We start from the raw sequence: 21,951 nt of genomic DNA, 5'->3' as shown, positions 1-21,951 counted from the left end.
CCAGTCTACACTTTAAAATGTTTTAAATCTTTTCGTATCTTTAATAAAGGGTTTAATTTTATTTTGAAATAGTTTACACATAGAAACAAGAACACATAATTATATAATGATAACCTTTAGTGGATTAAAGACTAACATGTACAGTTCTAAATCTATAAAAATCCTGGAAGAAAACCTAGAAAATGCCCTTCTCAACACTGACCTTGGCAAAATATTTATGACTAAGTCCTCAAAAGCAATTGCAACACAAACTAAAATTGACATGTAAGACCTAATTAAACTAGAGCTTCTGCACAGCAAAAGAAACTATCAACAGAGTAAATAGACAACCTACAAAATGAGAGAAAATATTCACAAACTATGCATCTAAAAATGGTCTAATATCCAGAATCTATAAGGAACTTAAACAAATCAACAAACTGAAAACAAATAACCTCATTAAAAAGTGGGCAAAGGATGTAAACAAACACTTCTGAAAAGAAGATCTGCAAGTGGAAAACAAACAAGAAAAAATGCTCAACATTACTAATCATCAGAGAAGTGCAAATCAAAACCACTATGAGATACATTCTTACACCAGTCAGAATGGCTATTATTAAAAAGTAAAAAATAACAGACGTTGTTGAGGCTGCAGGAAAAAATGAATGCTTATACACTCTTAGTAAAAATGTGTATTAGTTTAGCCACTGTAGAAAGTAGTTTGGAGATTTTTCAAAGAACTAAAAAATAGAACTACCATTTGACCCAGCAATTATATTACTGGGTATATACCCAAAGAAAAATAAATCATTCTACCAAAAAAACACATGCACTTGTATATTTATTGCAGTACTCTTCACAATAGCAAAGACATGAAATCATCCTAGGTGCCTATCACTGGTGGATAGAATAAAGAAAATGTGGGACATCTACAGCATGGGATACTATGCAGCCATAAAAATCAATGAAATCTTGTCCTTTGCAGCAATATAGATGCAGCTGGGGGCCGTTAGCCTAAGAAAATTAATTCAGGAACAACAACAACAACAAAAAAACAAATCCTAAATGTTCTCACTTATGATTGGGAGCTAACACTGGGTACTCCTGGATATAAAGACAGAAACGGTAGACACTGGGGACTACAAGTGCAGGGAGAGAAGGAGGGAGTCAAGGGTTAAGAAACTCCCTATTGGGTACTATGCTCACTACCTGAGTAACAGGTTCAATCATATCCCAATCTTCAACATCATACAATATACGCTTATAACAAACCTGTACATGTACCTCGTGAAACTAAAAGTTGAAGTTTAAACAATAATGATAATAATAATGATCGTCTTTATATCACAACCCACTTTTATTTAATATTCCATATCTGGAATATTTTGTATCCAAAATTTACTTTAAATATATAATTTACTTTATATATCACAAATTTACTTTAAAAATATCATCAGTTAAAATTAAGGAATCGTTTTCTTCAACTATAGAAATTTCCAGGAACCCTGACTGGTATGAGAATATCTGAGTTTATGACCTGCTTTCCCATTTCTTTATTGGTTATCTACATTCTTGTTAATTACCCCAACAGAACTTTTGTTTTCTTAATTGTAAAATGAAGATAATCGTTCCTCATTGGGCTGTGGTGAAAAATCAGCAGAAATAACTTAAACGAAGCGTTGAGCACTGTGATGATACATTATGTCAATAAATGTTAATTTCATTTGCCCTTATATATATCTAAAAGCAGATGCAAACTTCTGTAAAATTTTCCCAGAACTATCTAGCTGTGGTTTTTGGGATCCTTCTGATTTTCCATAGCAGTTGGCACAGAATTCTTTTGTAAAGTTTTCATATCTATAGCTGTGTAAGGCTATGATTTCCTGGAAAGTCAATTGAGTGCATCAGGATTCTGGCCATCCTAGGAAAATCTATAGTAAGAATAATGTTAATATTTATCAATAAGTCACATAGGACTTATCAAAAGTCCCATAAGTTTGAATAAATAAGTGAGCTACAAAAGCTAAAATGAATTCAGTCTGAATCATCTTAATTACCGCCAGACATTGCATAATGATGTTTCAGTCAATAGACCACATGTATGATGGTGGTCCCATAAGATTATAATACCGTATTTTTACTGTACCTCTTCTTTGTTTAGATATATTTAGATACACAAATATTTGTCATTGTGCTACAATTACCTACAGTGTTCAGTACAGTAACATGTTGTACAAGTTTTTAGCTTAGGAGAAATAGGCTATAATATATAGCTTAGATACATCGTAGGCTATGCCATCTAGTTTGTGTAAGTGAAGTACATTGAATGTTATTCACAGAAAGATGAAATAACCTAAAGATATGTTTCTCAGAACACATCCCTGTGGTGAATTAATACATGACTGACATAGCCATAAGGGAAAAAAGGGCATGAATTGTTGTTACCAAGGTCTCCAAAGGTTTGCAAAATCTTGGTTGTTGGCAATGTACAAACAGCCAAATGTTCACTTTTGACACAATGTAGTGAGAGGAAATTTGCTAAATGGAAATGTTTATTCCCTAGAGTGCAAATGGATCTCACTAGGAGGCAACCTGCACATTTAGAGATTGGCCCTCTGTGGCCTTAGATGCTTTGTCAATTGCTGTTTAAGGGGCAGGAGGCCTTTACAAACCAAATATGCCAGGTAGTTTTATTTCTTTTTGGACTGAGCAGTTATCACAGCTTCTGCAGGAGCAACAAATGTTAAAACTTGTGCATTTCCATGATTCTTGATTATTTTCAGTTTTATTTGGCTGAGTTTCTCTTATCTCTCTGATCCACAGGAAGGTTTCCCTGGTCTGTAATCTTTGCTAAGAGAGCACTGTCAAGTGAAAAATATTCCTCATGCCCATTCAAAAGGAGCTTCCACTCAATAGCAGTGTATTGCTAAAGTCATTCGCTTATAGTGACAGTATGACTTTTCTCAAAGTGTACTGCATTGTTTTATTACAAAGTCAGATGTCTTCTTTGAATATTTTAAACAAAAACAAGAAATGAATGCCATTTATTAGCATGAGTTATTTATTCTACTGATGTTCAGATGGACCATTTGTTATTTTCAGAAATAAGGAATTTCCTTGCATTTTTTTTCCCAAGGTATTTCATTCTGGGCAAGTGGAAAAAACAACACCTAAGGTGAGTTTGGATGAAACAGCCAACTGCAGCTTTTCCTTCCAGTCACAAGTATTTCTATTTATTATTAAGGCTTAATGTTTTATAATTATTATAAGTACACGAAAACAATCTAAGAAGAGTTCTGCATGCCATGTAAGTTACACTTCCATTATTTCTCAGTAATATTGCTTAATGTCCCAAGATGTTTTGGTATCTCTTCTAATTGGGTGTGGAAAATAAACTCTCTTTTAGTCTTAAAGGAATTGAAATGAATAATCCTTTGAGAATTTTAAAACAGATTTTTCAAAGATCAAATAAATTGAGTGGATGATTTATCTGGTTCCAGAGAAACAGCATGTCACCCAGTGGAATACATCATTCTTACTAATATTACAATATCATTAATAGTCCATCGTCTGACAGAGAAAGAGACATTAATTTTAAATTTTTATTAATCAAACATATTTCATCAAATTAGATAATATATATATTAGATAAATAAGTACTTATTGACCAGGCTTTATAGTCAGGAAAGACGGACTCCACTTTCAGTAATATTATTAGCCAGAATTAATGTGTTTTTCTTATCTAAAATGCGTAAATAGTAACAACTACTTTATGGTGCTTGGGACACAATAGGAGATTCATAAATGTTAATTTGATTGACCCTTCTTCCCTACAGTCTGTTAGTTACCATTGAAACCAAGAGGTATGAAGCATGACACACTTCTTCAATGTCCATCTTTTGTGACAATACGATAATAAGTCATGGTATAAAGTATAAACAAAATATAACGTGACATATCACTATATATAATTTATCAATGAAGGACATAATCAATAAAATCTAACACAGTGCCAAGGTTTAAGGCTGGTACCAAGCACAATGTGAGCACTCACTAACTACTCAATATTTAGAGAAAGCCAAATTTAGAGACTAAGAGTTTAAATAAAGTAATAAAATATAATATGAACTGAAGCCATAGGACTTTAGGCTCCTCATGTTAGGTGGGGACAGTCACAGAAGTTTTCTGCCTTGATAGCTTGAATATCATTTACCAAAATAGGTAACTGCTTAACACCAACTGCAAGCAAGCAAAATATCACTCATCTTACTTTAATGCCTAGTGAAAACTATGCCAGATATTAGATAAAACCACTACGGGAGGTTGAATTGCATGGATTGGGGTGTGTGTGGGTTTGTGTGCGTATGTGTAAAGTCATAGGTTTGAAAATCATATTTTTCCAGAAATATTGTACTCTCTCAGACTAGTTCTCCAATTTTTACGTCTTTGCTCCACTCTTTGCAGTCTTTGTCCATTCATGTTCTGGATGATTTGCTCAAGTTTATCTCTAGGGCTTCTACTGAATATTTCATTCCATCTACTGTTTTTAAACTTTAAGGTATCTTTTCTTCTTTCCTTCCTTTCTTATTTTTTTCCTCCCCCACTCCAATCTCGCCCTTTCTCCATTTTTTTAATTTTCCTGAAGCTCCCTCATTAGAGTAAAAATATATACTTGATGCACAGAATCAACATCTTGGATCCCTGAGGTCAGTTCATTTTTTTTTTTTTTTTTTCCTTTGGAGCTTTCTTCTACATGGAGATTGTTTCCACTCTGTTTTCTGTCTGTCTCCATGATGGTTTGGTTGTTTAACTCTGCCTTTATCTTCCACATTACAGTCTTTCCTCAGCTGTTTTATAATATTCAGCTATTCACAGTTAAGGGTTTATTGGAAACTCAGATAGTTTTCAGGCCTGCTAATAAACTGGGCAACTGTATAATTTATGGTGCAAACCAGGACTATTTTGATAGCAGAAAATAACTCTATTAAAATTACTACAGTAAGTCAATAGATGTAAGCCAGGACCACCAGCAAACAAGGACACATGGTGATCAAGAAAGTCCATTTGTAAGATAACTTCCTTGTCAGAAGCTTTGAATCTTCTATCTTGTGCTCATCAAGTATTCCAGAGTGTTTTTCTAATGTTCTTGGTATATGAAGTTTCTACTGGCAACATTCCAGAAGCTGAGGGAAAACAGAAGACTGGGGGTGGTAATCTTACCTTCACAGTTTAGTGACTCCAGGTCACTAATCTTCTGTCCCCATTTTTTTCTAAGAAACTCATTTCTACCTGCTTCTCAAATATATTTTACTCAGTCATCCTTATTTTAATCCCACTTTCCCTTTACTTCCCAATTTAAAACTACATGAATGTTGTGAATTGTAATAATTCTGTTGGGGTAAATTGAGTTGTTTCTTACCTTTCCTCACTTCAAGTTTGGGACTAGACTTTCTCAGATCAGGGTCTACTTCATTGTTTACGATATTTCTTCAAATTTTAGATATCTGCTTGTAAAATCTACCTTTAATTTTCATACCACTAAAGGAAGAAAAGCCTACCATTTAACATATGACATACCACCAATTGCAAAATGCACTTCAAAATTTAGAGATATTAAAAGGTAATTTTTTTAACTAATTTTTTTTTTGACAGAGTCTTGCTCTGTCACCCAGGCTGAAGTGCAGTGGCGCCATCTCGGCTCACTGCGAGCTCCACTTCCTGGGTTCATGCCGTTCTCCTACCTCAGCCTCCCGAGTAGCTGGGACTACAGGCTTAAAATGTACATTTTTTAAAATGTGCAACTCAGAACCAATAAAATATGGTACTATTCTGACACCAATCCCAATTGTGTACACTGCAATTCAATTCTGACATTACGACATAGAACTGGTACAGAGCTCGTGAATTAAAGGACATGGTTCACAACAAGATTGCCCTCACTTCACAAGCTAGCCACGAGTTCAAGAGGTCTCTAGGATACACATGCTTCTGACCAACTAGATACAATTTGATGGATTCCTGCAATTTTTACCAGTTTTATAATTCACTAGTGACTCACAGAATTAAGGAAGTGCTATACTTCTTATTGCAATTTTATTACAAAAGATAAACTCAAGAACAGTCAAATAAAGAAAAGTCAAATAAACACAGAAAAGATCTTGCAGGGTCCTGAGCTCAGAGCTTCTGAGCCCTTTCCCTGTGGAATCAGGGACCATCCCCCTTCATGCATGTAGATGTTTTCACCAATCATCAGTCTCCAGTGAGCTCAGTGTCTGGAGTTTTACTGAAGTTTCAAAGGTCAGGATGGCTCAAAATCTAAAACCTATAATCATATAGTCGGCTTTTCTAGTGACAAGCACCCATGTTAAAGCTATCTAGGAGCCCACCATGAGTCACTTCATTAGCATAAACTCAGTTGTAACCAAAGGGCTTCTGAATATCAAAGACAACCCTATTACATGGGAAGCTCTAAGGGTTTGAGAATCATCTTTCCAGCAACCAGGAAAAAGCCACACAACAGGTACTGTTGTCCATATGCTTTCCAATTTCCAAAATTTTACTTTTTTCTCCTCTCTTCTCTTATTTAATTTATTCTTGTGAGGTCTTGCTTTTAAAAAGAATCACTTTACTGTGTTGTCAGGTGGTTTTTCTGGAGGAAGCAAAATTGGATGCAGGTATTCATTCTACTATCTTAAAACCTTAACTGACATGATAGACCTGAAAACACACTACAAAACTTTTATAATGCAATAGCAAGTATTAATAGCACAATAGACCAAGCAGGGGAAGGAATCTCAGAACTTGAAGCCTATCTTTCTGAAATAAGACAGGCAGACAAGAATGAAGAAAAAAGAAAGAAAAGGAATAAGTAAAACCTCCAAGAAATATGGGATTGTGTAAAGAGACCAAATCTATGACTGATTGGTATACCTGAAAGAGCTGGGGAGAATGTAACCAATTTGGAAAACATATTTCAGGATATCATCCATGAGGACTACCCCAACCTAGCTAGACAGGCCAACATTCAAATTCTGGAAACACAGAAAAGCCCAGTAAGATACTCAACAAAATCATCCCCAAGATACATAATAATAATCATATTATCCAGGGTTGAAATGAAATAAAAAATGTTAAGGGCAGCCAGAGAGAAAGGCCAGGTCCCTTACTAAGGGAAGCTCATCAGACTAACAGCAGACCTCTCATGGGAAACCCTACAAGCCAGAAGAGAACAGAGACCAATATTCAACATTCTAAAGAAAAGAAATTTCAACCCAGAATATCATTTCTGGCCAAACCAAACTTCATAAGCTTTTCAGGCAAGCAAATACTGGTGGAATTCATCACCTCCAGACCTGCCTTGCAAGAGCTCCTGAAGGAAGCACTAAATATGGACAGGTAAAACCATTATCAGCCTCTACAAAAACAGACTAAATTACACAGACCAGTGACACTATAAAGCAGCCACATAAACACGTCTGCAAAATAACTAGCTAGTATCACGATGACAGAATCGGTCAAATCCATGTATTACAATACTAACCTTAAATGCAAATGAGCTAAATGCCCCAATTAAAAGACACAAAGTGGCAATCTGGATAAAGAACCAGGGCCTATTGGTATACTATCTTCAAGAGACCCATCTCACATGCAATAACACATATGGGCTTAACATAAAAGGGGTGGGATTCTGGGAAAGATGGCAGATAGAAGAGAGTGCTGATCTGAAGCTCCCACTGAGACAGACAGAACAGTGTGTGGAGACTCACATCATGGACTTTTGCTTGAGGAACCACTACAGGAGAGTATCAGGAAAACGGAAAGAAATAAAAGATTCTTTGAAAGAACTGGAAGGCTGCTGCAAATTCCACAAGACAGGAAAAACTCTGATGTTCTCTCAGAAGTGCCACCTTCTGGATAAGGACCAACCAACTCAGGACATTACAGCAACTCATGACAGAATAACTCTGCTCCAAGGAAGGAGAATGCTACAGCCAGTTCCACCACCTGCAACATCTTGGATAACCAGTGGTCCTGTGTCTGTCTACATGAAAACTTCACTGCTAGCATAATCAGCATTCAAGAAAGTCAGAACACTAAATACTGAAATACTAAATACTTCACTCCCCTGCCACCTCCATCACAGAAGGTGCTGGTATCCACAGCTGGAGACCCAAAGATGGATCACATTACAGGACTCTTTGCAGACATTTCCTAGCACCAGCTCAGAGCCTGATAGCCCCGCTGCGTGGCTATACCCAGAAAAGCAATAAGAATCATTGCGTTTTGACTTGCAGGAAGCCCCATCCCTCTGGAAAGTGGGAGTGCGGCACATCAAGTGATCACTCTGTTGGACCAAAATATCTGAACAGCAGCCCTTGAGTTCCAGAAGTTTCTACTGAAATATTCTACCCAAATGATAAGGAAGCATAAATGTAATTGTGGTGATATAGCAAAACAAGGTTTTATAACATCCCAAAAAGACCACACTAGCTCCGCAGCTATGGATCTAAAACAAGAAGAAATCTCTGAATTGCCAGATAAATAATTCAGGAGGTTGATTATTAAGCCACTCAAGGAAAAACCAGAGAAAGATGAAAACCAACTTAAAGAAATTTAAAAAACAATACAAAATATGAATTTAAAAGCTCCAAATAGATATTATAAAAGATATTATAAGAAAAAAACAATCACAACTTCTGGGAATAAAAGACACACTTAAATAAACCTCAAAATACATCAAAATGGAACTTTCTTAAAGCATAACTATCACAGAGCCTATAAAATAATAAAATAATGAGAAAAAAGGTATTTAGGCAACAATGAGCATAATAAATAAAACAGTAGCTTGCATCTCAATACTTACATTGAATGTAAATGGCCTAAATGCTCCACTTAAGAGATACAGAATGGCAGAATGGATAAAAATCCACCCACCAAGTATCTGCTGTCTTCAAGGGACTCATCTAATGCATAAGGATGCACATAAACAAAGAAAAAGAGGGAAACAAACATTCCATGCAAATGGAAACCAAAAATGAGCAAGGGTATCTATTCTTATATTAAACAAAATAAACTTTAAAGCAATGACAATTAAAAAAGACAAAGAGGGACACTGTATAAAGATAAAAGGGTCAGTCCAAGAGGAAAATATCACAATCCTTAATATATATGCACTTAACATGGAAGCTCCCAAATTTATAAACGATTATTACTAGACATAAGAAACGAGATAGCAACATGATAGTAGTGGGAGACTTCAATACTTCACTAGACAGGTCATCAAGATAGAAACTCAATAAAGAAACAATGGATTAAAACTATACCTTAGAACAAATGAACTTAATGAATATATATACACACACAACGTTCTACCCCCAAAACTGCAGAATATACATGGAAGTCTACATGTATATTTCCATCAGCACATGGAACATTTTCCAAGATAGACCATATCATAGGCCACAAAAAAGCCTCAGTAAATTTAGAGAAAATTGTAGTTATATCAAGTACCCTCTCAGATGACAGTGGAATAAAACTGGAAATCAACTCAAAAGTGAACTCTCAAAACCATGCAAATACAAGGAAATTAAATAACCTGCTCCTGAGTAATCTCTGGGTCAACAATGAAATCAAGATGGAAATTTAAAAATTCTTTGAATTGAACAATAACAGTTACACAACTTATCAAAACCTCTGGGATACAGCAGCAGGGATGCTAAGAGGAAAGTTCATAGCACTAAATGTCCAAAAGAGCACAAATAGACAATCTAAGATCACACCTCACAGAACTGGAGAAACAAAAGCAATCCAAACCCAAACCCAGCAGAAAAAAAGAAATAACCAAGTTCAGAGCAGAACTAAATGAAATTGAAACAAAAACAAAAAGACAAATAAAACAAAAAGCTGGTTCTTTGACAAGATAAATAAAATCAATAGACCATTAGCAAGGTTAACCAAGAAAAGAAGAGAGATAATCCCAATAAGCTCAATTAGAAATGAAACTGGAAATATTACAACAGATACCACAGAAATATAAAAGATTACTCAAGGCTACTATGAACACCTTTATGTACATAAACTGGAAAACTTTGAGGAGACGGAGAAATTCCTGAAAGTACACAGTCCTCCTGGATTAAAGCAGAAAGATATAGAATCTCCAAACAGACCAATAACAAGCAGTGAAAATGAAATGGTAATAAAAAATTACCAACAACAAAGTCCAGAACAGACAAATTCACAGCTGAATTCTATCAGATATTCAAAGAAGAATTGGTACCAGTCCTGTTGACACTATTCCAGAAGATAGAGAAAAATGGAATCCTCCCTAAATCATTCTGTGAAGTTGCTATCACAATAATACCAAATACTTAAAGTAAAGGAATGGAAAAACATATTCCATGCAAACGGACACCAAAAGCAAGCAGAAGTAGCTATTCTTATATCAGACAAAAGAAACTTTAAAGCAACAGCAGTTAAAAAAAAAAAAAAAGAGGGACATTATATAATGATAAAAGTTCTTGGCCAACAGGAAAATATCACAATCCTAAATATGTGTGTGTGTGTGTGTGTGTGTGTGTGTGTATGAAATGAGATAGACAGCAGCACAGTAATAGTGAGTGACTTCAATACTCCACTGACAGCACTAGGCAGGTCATCCATCAAACAGAAAGTCAACAAAGAAACAATGGACTTAAACTATACCATAGGACAAATGGACTTAACAGATATTTACAGAACACTCTAGCCAACAACCTCAGAATATACATTCTATTCATCAGCACATGGAACATTCTCCAAGATAGACCATATGATAAGCCACAAAATGAGTCTCAATAAATTTAAGAATATTTATTTAAGAAAATTATATCAAGCACTCTATCAGACCACAGTGTAATGAAATTGGAAATCGACTGCAAAGGGAAGCCTCAAAACCGTGCAAATACATGGAAATTAAATAACCTGCTCCTGAATGATCGTTAGGTCAACAATGAAATCAAGATGGATATTTAAAAATTCTTTGAACTGAATAATAGTGATACAACCTATCAAAACCTCTAGGGTACAGCAAAGGCAGTGCTAAGAGGAAAGTTCATAGCATTAAATACCTACATCTTTGAACTAAATGATAATAGTGACACAACTTATCAAAACCTCTGGGAGACAGCAAAATCAGTGCTTACAGGAAAGTTTATAGCATCAAATGACTACATCAAAAAGTCTGAAAGAGCACAAATACACAATCTAAGGTCATACATCAAAGAACTAAAGAAACAGGAACAAACCAAACTCAAACCCAGCAGGAGAAAAGAGATAATGAAGATCAGAGCAGAACTAAGTGGAATTGAAACAAACAAACACAATATAGGAAAGGCTAATGAAACAAAAAGCTGGTTCTTTGAAAAGATAAAAAATTGATAGACCATTAGCCACATTAACTAAGAAGAGAAGAGAGAAGATCCAAATAAGCTCAATTAGAAACAAAACAGGAGATATTATAACTGATACGACATAAATATAAAAGATTATTTAAGATTACTCTGAACACCTCTATGCACACACACTAAAAAATCTAGAGGAGATGGACAAATTACTGAAATATACAACCCTCCTAGATTAAATAAGGAAGAAAGAGAAACTCTGAACAGACCAATAACAAGTAGCAAGATTGAAAAAGTCATTCTTAAAATGCCAACCAAAAAGTTCAGGACCAGATAGATTCACAGCTGAATTCTATCAGGCATCCAAAAAATTGGTAGCAATCTTAGTGAAACTATTCCAAAAGATAAAGAGGGAATCCTTCTTAAGTTATTCTATAAAGCCAGTATCACCCTAATACGAAAACCAGGAAGGACGTAACAACAACAAAAAAGAAAACTACAGACCAATATCCCTGATGAACATACATGCAAAAATCCTCAACGAAATACTAGCCAACCAAATACAGTCGCATATCAAAAAGATAATTTGCCGTCATCTTTCAGCAGTGTTTTGTAGTTTTCCTTGTAGAGATCTTTACCTTATAGGCAAACCTTATAGTCCCAAGGTGTTTTGTTTGTTTGTTTGGGTTTTTTTTTTTTTAAGCTGTTGTAAAAGGGGTTGAGTTCTTGATTTGATTCACAGCTTGGTCATACTTGGTGTATAACAGTGCTATTGTTTTGTGTACATGACTTTTGTATATCATAGAGTACTACTCAGCCATAAAGGAATGAAATAATGGCATTTGCAGAAAACTGGATGGAGTTGGAGACCATTATTCTAAGAGAAGTAACTCAGGAATGGAAAACCAAACATCATATTTTCTTACATATAGGCGGGAGCTAAGCTACAAGGTCTCAAAGTCTTAAGAATGATAACATGGACTTTGGGGATTTGGGAGGAAAGGTGGGAGAGAGATGAAGGATAAAAGACTACTTATTGGATACTACTTATTGGATACTGAGCAGTGTACACTGCTCAGGTGATGGGTGCACCAAAATCTCAGAAATCACCAATAAAGAACTATTCCATGCAACTGAACACCACCTATTCCCCCAAAACTAATAAAATAACAAATTAACAAATACACTTAAAAAATAAGAATAAAAAATAAATAAAAATTAAAGGAATGGAAGAAAATTTACAAAGCAAATGGAAAACAGAAAAATTCAGGGATTGCAATCCTAGTTTCTGTTATAAGAGACTTTAATCCAACAGAAAGCAAAAAAGACAAAGAAGGGAGTTACCTAATGGTAAAGGAGTCAATTCAACAAGAAGAGCTAACTGTCTTAAATATATATGCACCCAACACAGGAGCACACATATTCATAAAGCAAGTTCTTAGATACCTTCAGAGAGATTTAGACCCCCCACAAAATAATAGTGGGAGACTTTAACATCCCACTGACAACATTGGGCGTATCATTGAGACAGAAAATTAACAAAAATATTCAGGACCTGAACTCAGCTCAGATCAAATGGTCCTAATAGCCATATATACAGAACTCCTCACCCAAAAATAACAGAATATATATTCTTCTCATTGCCACATGGCACTTACTCTAAAATTGATTACAAAATCGGAAGTAAAATACTCCTCAGCAAATGCAAAAGAACTGAAATCATAATATACAGAATACCTAGTCTCTCAGACCACAGTGCAATCAAATTAGAACTCAGGACTAAGAAATTCACTCAAAACCATACAATTACATGGAAATTGAATAACCTGCTCCTGAATGACTTTTGGGTAAATAGTGAAATTAAGGCAGAAATCAAAAAGTACTTTGAAACTAATGAGAACAAAGATACAACATACCAGAATCTCTGGGAAATAGCTAAGGCAGTGTTTAGAGGGAAATTTCTAGCACTAAATACCCACATAAAAAGTGATAAAGATCTGAAGTTAACAACCTAACGTTACAACTAAAAGAAATAGAGAACCAAAAGTAGACAAATCCCAAAGCTAGCAGAAAACAAGAAATAACCAAAATCAGAGCTGAACTGTAGGTGATAGAGACATGGAAAACCATTCAAAAGATCAAGGAGTTCAGGAACTCGTTTTCTGAAAAAAAAAAAAATAGAATAAAATAGTTAAACTTCTAGCTAGACTGATAAAGAAGAAAGAAGATTCAAATGAACACAATCAAAAATAATAAGGGGGATATTACCTCTGACCCTACAGAAATACAAACAACCATCAGAGAACAGTATAAACACCTCTATGCACATAAACTAGAAAATCTAGAAGAAATGGGTAAATTCCTGGACACATATACCCTCCCAAGACTGAACCAGGAAGAAACTGAATTCCCAAACAGAACAATAGCGAGTTCTGAAATGAGGCAGTAATAAATAGCCTACCAACCAAAAAAAGAAAGCCCAGGACCAGATGGATTCACAGCTGAATTCCATCAGCAGTACAAAGAGCTGGTACCATTCCTACTGAAAATATTCCAAAAAATTTAGGAGGAGGGACTCCTCTTCAACTCATTCTATGAGGCCAGCATCATCATGATAACAAATCCTGGCAGAGACACAACAAAAAAGATAAACTTCAGGCCAAATATCCTTGATGAACATTGATGCAAAAGCCCTCAACAAAATGCTAGCAAATCAACTCCAGTAGCACATTAAAAATCTTATCCACCATGATCAAGTAGGCTTCATCCCTGGGATACAAGATCAATTCAACATACACAAATCAATCAATGTGATTTATCACATAAACAGAACTGAATACAAACTTACATGATTATCGCAATAGATGCAGAAAAGGCTTTTGATAAAATTTAACATCCCTTCATGTTAAAAACTCTCAATAAACTAGGTATTGAAGGAACATACCTCAAAATAACAAAAGCCATATATTGCAAACCCACAGTCAACATCATACTGAATGGGCAAAAGCTGGAAGCATTCCCCTTGAAAACTGGCATAAACCAGGTCTTCCCTCTCTCACTGCTCTTATTCAACATAGTATTGGAAGTTCTGACCACAGCAACTAGGCAAGAGAAAGAAATAATGAGCATTTAAATAGGATGAGAGGAAGTCAAGTTATCCCTGTTTGCAGACAACATGGTTCTATATGTAGAAAACCCCATCACCTCAGCCCATAAGCTTCTTAGGCTTGTAAAAAACTACAGCAAGTTCTCAGGACACAAAATCAATGGCAAAAATTGCTGGCACTTCTATATACCAACAGGAGTCAAGTCAGGAACCAAATCACAAATAAATTCCAATTCACAATTGCCAGAAAAAAAAATAAAATACCTAGGAAAACAGTTCATAAGAGAAGTGAAACACATCTACAAGGAGAGCTACAAACCACTACTCAAAGGAATCAGAGATGAAACAAACAAATGGAAAAACATTCCATACTCATGGATAGGAAGAATCAATATAGTTAAAATTCTCTTTTATAGATTCGATGCTATTCCCATTAAACTACCACTGACACTCTTCATAGAGCTAGAACAAAATGATTTAAAAATTCATATGGAACCAAAAAAGAGCCTGAAAAACCAAGGCAATCCTAAGCAAAAAGAACAAAGCTGGAGGCATTATGCTAACTGACTTCAAACTATACTACAGAGCTTTAAAATATACTGCAGTAACAAAAACAGCATGTTAGTGGTAACAGGAACAGACACCTAGACCAGTGGAACAGAACAGAGAATGCAGAAATACGACTACACACCTACAACTCTCTGATCATCAACCTGACAAAAGCGATGGGAAGAGGATTCCCTATTCAATAAATGGTGCTGGGAGAACTGGCTAGCTAAATGCAGAAAAGTGAAACCGGACCCCCTTCTTTACACCATATACAAAAATTAACTTAAGATGGATTAAAGAACTCAAACAAATTTACAAGAAAAAAACAAACAACCCCATCAAAAAGTGGGCAAAGGATATGAACAGACATTTCTCAAAAGAAGACATTCATACAGCCAACAGACACATGAAAAAATGCTCATCATCACTGGCCATCAGAGAAATGCAAATCAAAACCACAATGAGATACCATCTCACACCAGTTAGAATGGCGATCATTCAAAAGTCAGGAAACAACAGGTGCTGGAGAGGATGTGGAGAAATAGGAACACTTTTACACTGTTGGTGGGATTGTAAACTAGTTCAACCATTATGGAAAACAGTATGGCGATTCCTCAAGGATCTAGAACTAGATGTACCATATGACCCAGCCATCCCATTACTGGGTATATACCCAAAGGATTATAAATTATGCTGCTATAAAGACACATGCACACGTATGTTTATTGCAGCACTATTCACAATAGCAAAGACTTGGAATCAAGCCAAATGTCCATCAGTGACAGATTGGATTAAGAAAATGTGGCACATATACACCATGGAATACTATGCAGCCATAAAAAAGGATGAGTTTGTGTCCTTTGTAGGGACATGGATGCAGCTGGAAACCATCATTCTTAGCAAACTATCACAAGAACAGAAAACCAAACACTGCATGTTCTCACTCATAGGCGGGAACTGAACATTGAGATCACTTGGACTCGGGAAGGGGAACATCACACACCAGGGCCTATCATGGGGAGGGGGGAGGGGGGAGGGATTGCATTGGGAGTTATACCTGATGTAAATGACGAGTTGATGGGTGCAGCACACCAACATGGCACAAGTATACATATGTAGCAAACCTGCACGTTGTGCACATGTACCCTACAACTTAAAGTTTAATAATAATAAATTAATTTAAAAAAAAAAAAAAGACTTAAATGTAAAACCACAAGCTATGAAAACCCTGGAAGACAACCAAGGCAATACCATTCAGGACATAGTCATGGGCAAATATTTCAAAACGAAGACACCGAAAGCAATTGCAACACGGATAAAAATTGACAAATGAGATCAAATTAAACTGAAGAGCTTCTACAGACAAAATAAACTATCAACAGAGTAAGCACACAACCTACAGAATGGGAGAGAATTTTTTCAAGCTATGCATCTGAGAAAGGTCTAATATCCAGCACCTATAAAGAACTTAAACAAATTTAGAAGAAAAAACAAACAATCTCATTAAAAAGTGGGTTGGGCGCGGTGGCTCACACTTGTAATCCTAGCACTTTGGGAGGCTGAGGCGGGTGGATCGCCTGAGGTTGGGAGTTCGAGACCAGCTTGGCCAGCATGGTGAAACCCCGTCTCTACTAAAAATACAAAAATTAACCGGGCGTGGTGGCACATGCCTGTAATCCCAGCTACTCAGGAAGTTGAGGCAGGAGAATCGCTTGAACCTGGGAGGCAGAGGTTGCGGTGAGCGGAGATCGTGCCACTGTACTCCAGCAGCCTGGGCAACAGAGCGAGATTCTGTCTCAAAAAATAAAAAAAACAACACTGGGCAAAGGATATGATAGACGCTTCTCAAAAGAGGACATACATGTGACCAACAATTGTGAAAAAAAGCACATCACTGATCATTAGAGAAATGCAAATCAAAACCACAATGAGATACATCTCAAACCAGTCAGAATGGCTAGAACTAAAAAGTAAAAAATTAACAGTTGCTGACATGGTTGTGGAGAAAAAGGAATGCTGTTACACTGTTGGTGGGAGTGTAAATTAGTTCAACCATTATGGAAGACAGCGTGGCAATTCCTCAAAGATCTAAACACAGAAATATTATTTTGACCCAGCAATCCCATTACTGGGTATATAACCAAAGAAATATAAATTATTCTATTATAAATACACATGCACTTGTATATTCCTTACAGTACTATTTACAACAGCAAAGACATGGAATCAACCTAAATACCCATCAATAATAGACTGGATACAGAAAATGCAGTACATATACACCATGAAATTCTATACAGCCATAAAAAAGAATAAGATCATGTCCTTTGCAGGAACATGGCCCGAGCTGGAGGCCATTATCCTTAGCAAACTAACACAGCAACAGAAAACCAAATACCACTTGTTCTCACTTATACGTGGGAACTAAATGATGAGAACACATGGACACATAGAGGGGATCAACACTCACTGGGGCCTATTGGAGGGTGGAGGGTAGAAGGAGGGAGAAAATCAGGAAAAATAATGAATACTAGGCTTAATACCTGGGTAATGAAATAATGTGTACAACAAAGGTAAGAGTTTTGGGTTTTGCTAGGGATGGTGAGTCTGTAAGGAAATACATAGCCAAGCAATTTACTCACAGAGTAATTAATTGGAAATGCAAGTTGCTCATTCACGAAGATAGCGTATATATTAATCTACCGAAGCAGAATGCAAAAACTAGAAGAGAACAAGAAGAAAAGCTGAGAGGTTTTAAATATTTGCAATGAAAAATTAAGGAAGAAAGTTGTTTTCAGGGAATATTTAGGAGCTGAGTTCTACCAAGGCAAATTTCAGAATGTTTTCTCAATGTAAAGGGGTAATAAAGGTTGCTCTCTGAGGAGGCTAGCTACTGAAGGAAGTCAAGAGACAGAATTTTTCATATTGTTGCTATGTAAATATTACTCATCTCAATTACTCATAGATGACAACTTTCACCTGATAGACTGTTTAAACATTTTGATATTACTTTTAATGTTTTTATTTCACTTTATTACCTAAACAACACATGACCACTTTAAATAATTTTTGAAACGGAAAACACAACAGTAATCTTAAATTCTTTTTTTTTTTTTTTTTTTTTTTTTGAGACGGAGTCTCACTCTGTCTCCCAGGCTGGAGTGCAGGGGCACAATCTCAGCTCAATGCAACCTCCGCCTCCCGGGTTCAAATGATTCTCCTGCCTCAGCCTCCCAAGTAGCTGGGATGACAGGCAGGCACCACCATGCCTGGCTAATTTTTTGTATTTTTAGTAGAGACGGATTTTCACCGTGTTAGCCAGGATGGTCTTGCTCTCCTGACCTTGTGATCTGCCCACCTCAGCCTCCCAAAGTGCTGGGAGTACAGGCGTGAGCCACCATGCCTGGCCAGTAATCTTAAATTCTATAGATCTTTGTTATGAATTACTGCAGATCTGCTTCTCTAGACATACACATACTCAAAACACATACTCATACCCTTACACAAACACATGCACATACACAATCACACATCTATATTCACATATACATACCCATACACAATCACATACACACAACACAAGAATATACAATTACACACCTATACACGCACATGTTAAAGTACACATGCAATACACACATATTTCTACACGTACCTGTGTACACAGACTCAGTGTGAGACTTTCCTGCGTGTGACTAGCAGGTGGGGTGATGGCTGAAGGTCAGTATTGCAGAAAATTGCAGCTTAAAAGTTTCTGCTAATATCTTCCTTTTATATCAAAACGGAATTTTACCTCCCTATCAGAATGTCCCTTTGTTCTGGGAAGATGCAATTTAGTGAGTCCTTTTATTATGCAAATATAAAGAAAGGACTTTGTGTTCCAGTAGAAGACCTGAGTGCAATAAAACTACAAGAATCAGCCTGCCTCACAGTGAGACGTTGTATTGTGTCTATGAGTTTAAACTGAATGTATCTTTCAGTTGATTTGTGTCATGGGAGATTATATTTTCATTAGAGACTTTTATTTCCTAAATTTGGATTTAGATGTTTTTCTACCTATTAATAAAAATAGTAGTGGTAGTGATTATTATTACTATTTGTTTTTAAAACTTATGTTTTTTATTCTTAAAGTAGCTAGTTATAGGACATGCTGGTCTTAGAAGCATAAGAGAAGACAAATAAATAGATAGGATCTATTGTTTCACGCATTTATTTAACAAATCACTATAGAGGACCCACTGTATTTAAGGTACTGTGTTAAACATAGAACCCACAGTGAGTTGAGTAGATGTGGTCCCTTAACTCAGAGAATGTACCTTCTAGTGGGGGAATATTAGTAAATTATGTTTTCAATTATTTAAATAAAATTTGCATAAGTTCTATAAACAAATTTTAAAGGCATAATAAGAGGGTTTATACAAGAGGAGAATAACTCACTCTGGGAACTTAAAGAGATCGCCTCTGAAAATGTATGATTCTATTTAAAGAATCAGTTCAATGCTAGAAGTGTCAAATGGCTTTCCAGCTACAGAGAACAAAAAGTGAAATGCTTAACATGGGCAGTAGAACAGTTCATTAAAGAGTCTGAAAACCGGTTTGTTGTAGCTAAGTCAGAGAGTAAGATGTAGAGTGGTGTAAGTTAAAGCTAGTGATGTGATTAGAATCTAGGCCGGGGATGTGTTTAGATCATATGCGTAGACTATGCTAATTTCTGAGATTTATTTTCTTTCTAAAAGCAGTGGGAATCCAATGAAGGATTTTAAAATGAGAAGGGACAGCACAGATTTTGGATTGGTATAGTTCTTTTTTACTTCAGTGCAGAGAATAAATTTGAAAGACAGTTAAGAGATAGCACCGGCCGGGCACGGTGGCTCACGCCTGTAATCCCAGCACTTTGGGAGGCTGAGGCGGGGAGATCACGAGGTTAAGAGATCAAGACCATCCTGGAGAGCATGGTGAAACTTTGACTCTACTAAAAATACAAAAATGTAGCTGGGTGTAGTGGTGCGTGCCTGTAGTCTCAGCTACTCCGGAGGTTGAGGCTGGAGAATCGCTCAGACCCGGGAGGCGGAGGTTGCAGTAAGCCGAGATCAGGCCACTGCACTCTAGCCTGATGAGGAGGCAAGACTTCGTCTCAAAAAAAAAAAAAAAAAAAAAAGATAGCATCAATGGTGACTTTAGAATTTTGATATTAGAGACACTCAAGAGAAGTAATTTAATTGTAAGGGAATTCAGTGAAGATTTAACTTGAAGGTAAATTTATAGTACCAAGTACCATTGTACTTAGAAGATATGTTTATTTAGGTCAGGATGAACTTGTTGCTTAAGATTATTGGAAGGGGTAATTTTAAAAACTGAAACTCTCCTTTTGGTGCTACCTTTAACTAGCATTGACAGAACTTGATCACATAATTCTGGAAAACAAGGAAGAGAGAGGATCAAGTATGAGTCCTAAGGACCTAGTTTATAAGACTTTGCTACTTACCTGAGGCAAGAAAATCTGAATGAGGATCAGATTTGTGGGAAAATAGATGATGAGGTTGAGTTTAGACATGTTGGTTTTGACGTGCCAGTAAGACATCCAAGCAAATACATTGAATTAAGAGTAATGCAGTGGTCTAGAGCTCAGAGTAAAAATCTTACCTGAAAATACACATTTGAAAGTTTCAGCAAATTGACAGTAACTGACGCCATGGGAGCAGATGAGCTTTGGTAGCAACAAAGAATGTAAGGTGTGAAAAGGACTCATAACTCAGCTCTGAGGAACATAGGCCTCTAGACTTCAGAAAGAGAAGAATCGGTTCGATTGAGAAAGTGCAAAGAGGGAGACCAGAAAAAACCAGGAAAATATGAAGTCATATAATACTTGAGAACATTCAAAGAAGGGTTAGTAACTTAAGGTCAGATAAGATGAGAATAATAAAATGCCCATTAGCTTACGTCACATGATGATCATTGGTAATTTGAATTTGTTAAATTTTTATGTGTCAAGTAGTAAGTGGCCTCTGAGGAGATGGAGAGAGTGCAAAGGCACACATCTTTGAAAAGTTTTATTTGGATTGTGCTTTCTCGTTGTTATGCTTTTTCTGTTTCTTACTTGCTTTTGGGTGAGTTTTTTTTTTTTTTTTTTTTTCTTTTTCTCATGCTACTTTCTCCTACTATTTATTTTTTAGAGTAATACCTTGAAGATATTGCCAGTTTGGTTCCAGACTACCACAGTAAACTAAATACTGCAATAATGGAAGTCACTTAAATTTTTTGGTTTCCGTGTACATATAAAAGTTATGTATATATTACACTGTAGTCTATTAAGTGTGCAATAACATTATGCCTTAAAAATATGTACAAACCTTAACTAAAAACACTTTATTGCTAAAAAATGCTGACACAGACAACAAAAAAATAGTATATGCTATTGGAAAAATGGCATTGATAGATTTGTTCAGAGCAGGGTTGCCAAAAACCTTCAATTTGCAAAAAATAAAAATAAAATAAGCAGTATCTGCAAAGTACAATAAAACAAAGCACAATGAAGCAAAGTGAGCCTGTATTTGTCATCGTTAACTATTTTACCTTGTATGGCTAATAGTGTTTAAATCTATTCAATTTCTTTAGTTTCCTTTGAAAACATGAGAAAGACTTGAATGCTTTAAAATGAATTACAACCAATTCTTGTTATTTTTGCCTAACACTTTTTACTGGTGATATCATTAGGCACCTAGAAGAAGCAAATAACTAACTTGTTTTCCTCTCATAAATTAAATGTAGTATGTGTTGATTGTGGTTTATCTGTGTATTTTCCAATGATAGTTAGTTAATATTCCTTTTTGTATCAACAAATTTACCATCCTAGATGTTTCTTTTACCCCCTAGACAAGGGTTTCTCAGTCTCAGCACTATTGACATTTGGAGCCAGATAACTCTTTGCTGGGGAGGGTC

This window comes from Chlorocebus sabaeus, chromosome 9 (assembly GCF_047675955.1).
Source record: "Chlorocebus sabaeus isolate Y175 chromosome 9, mChlSab1.0.hap1, whole genome shotgun sequence".
Classification (NCBI taxonomy): Eukaryota; Metazoa; Chordata; class Mammalia; order Primates; family Cercopithecidae; genus Chlorocebus; species Chlorocebus sabaeus.
The sequence above is the reverse complement of the archived record's forward strand: the minus strand, read 5'-3'. Positions refer to the sequence as shown.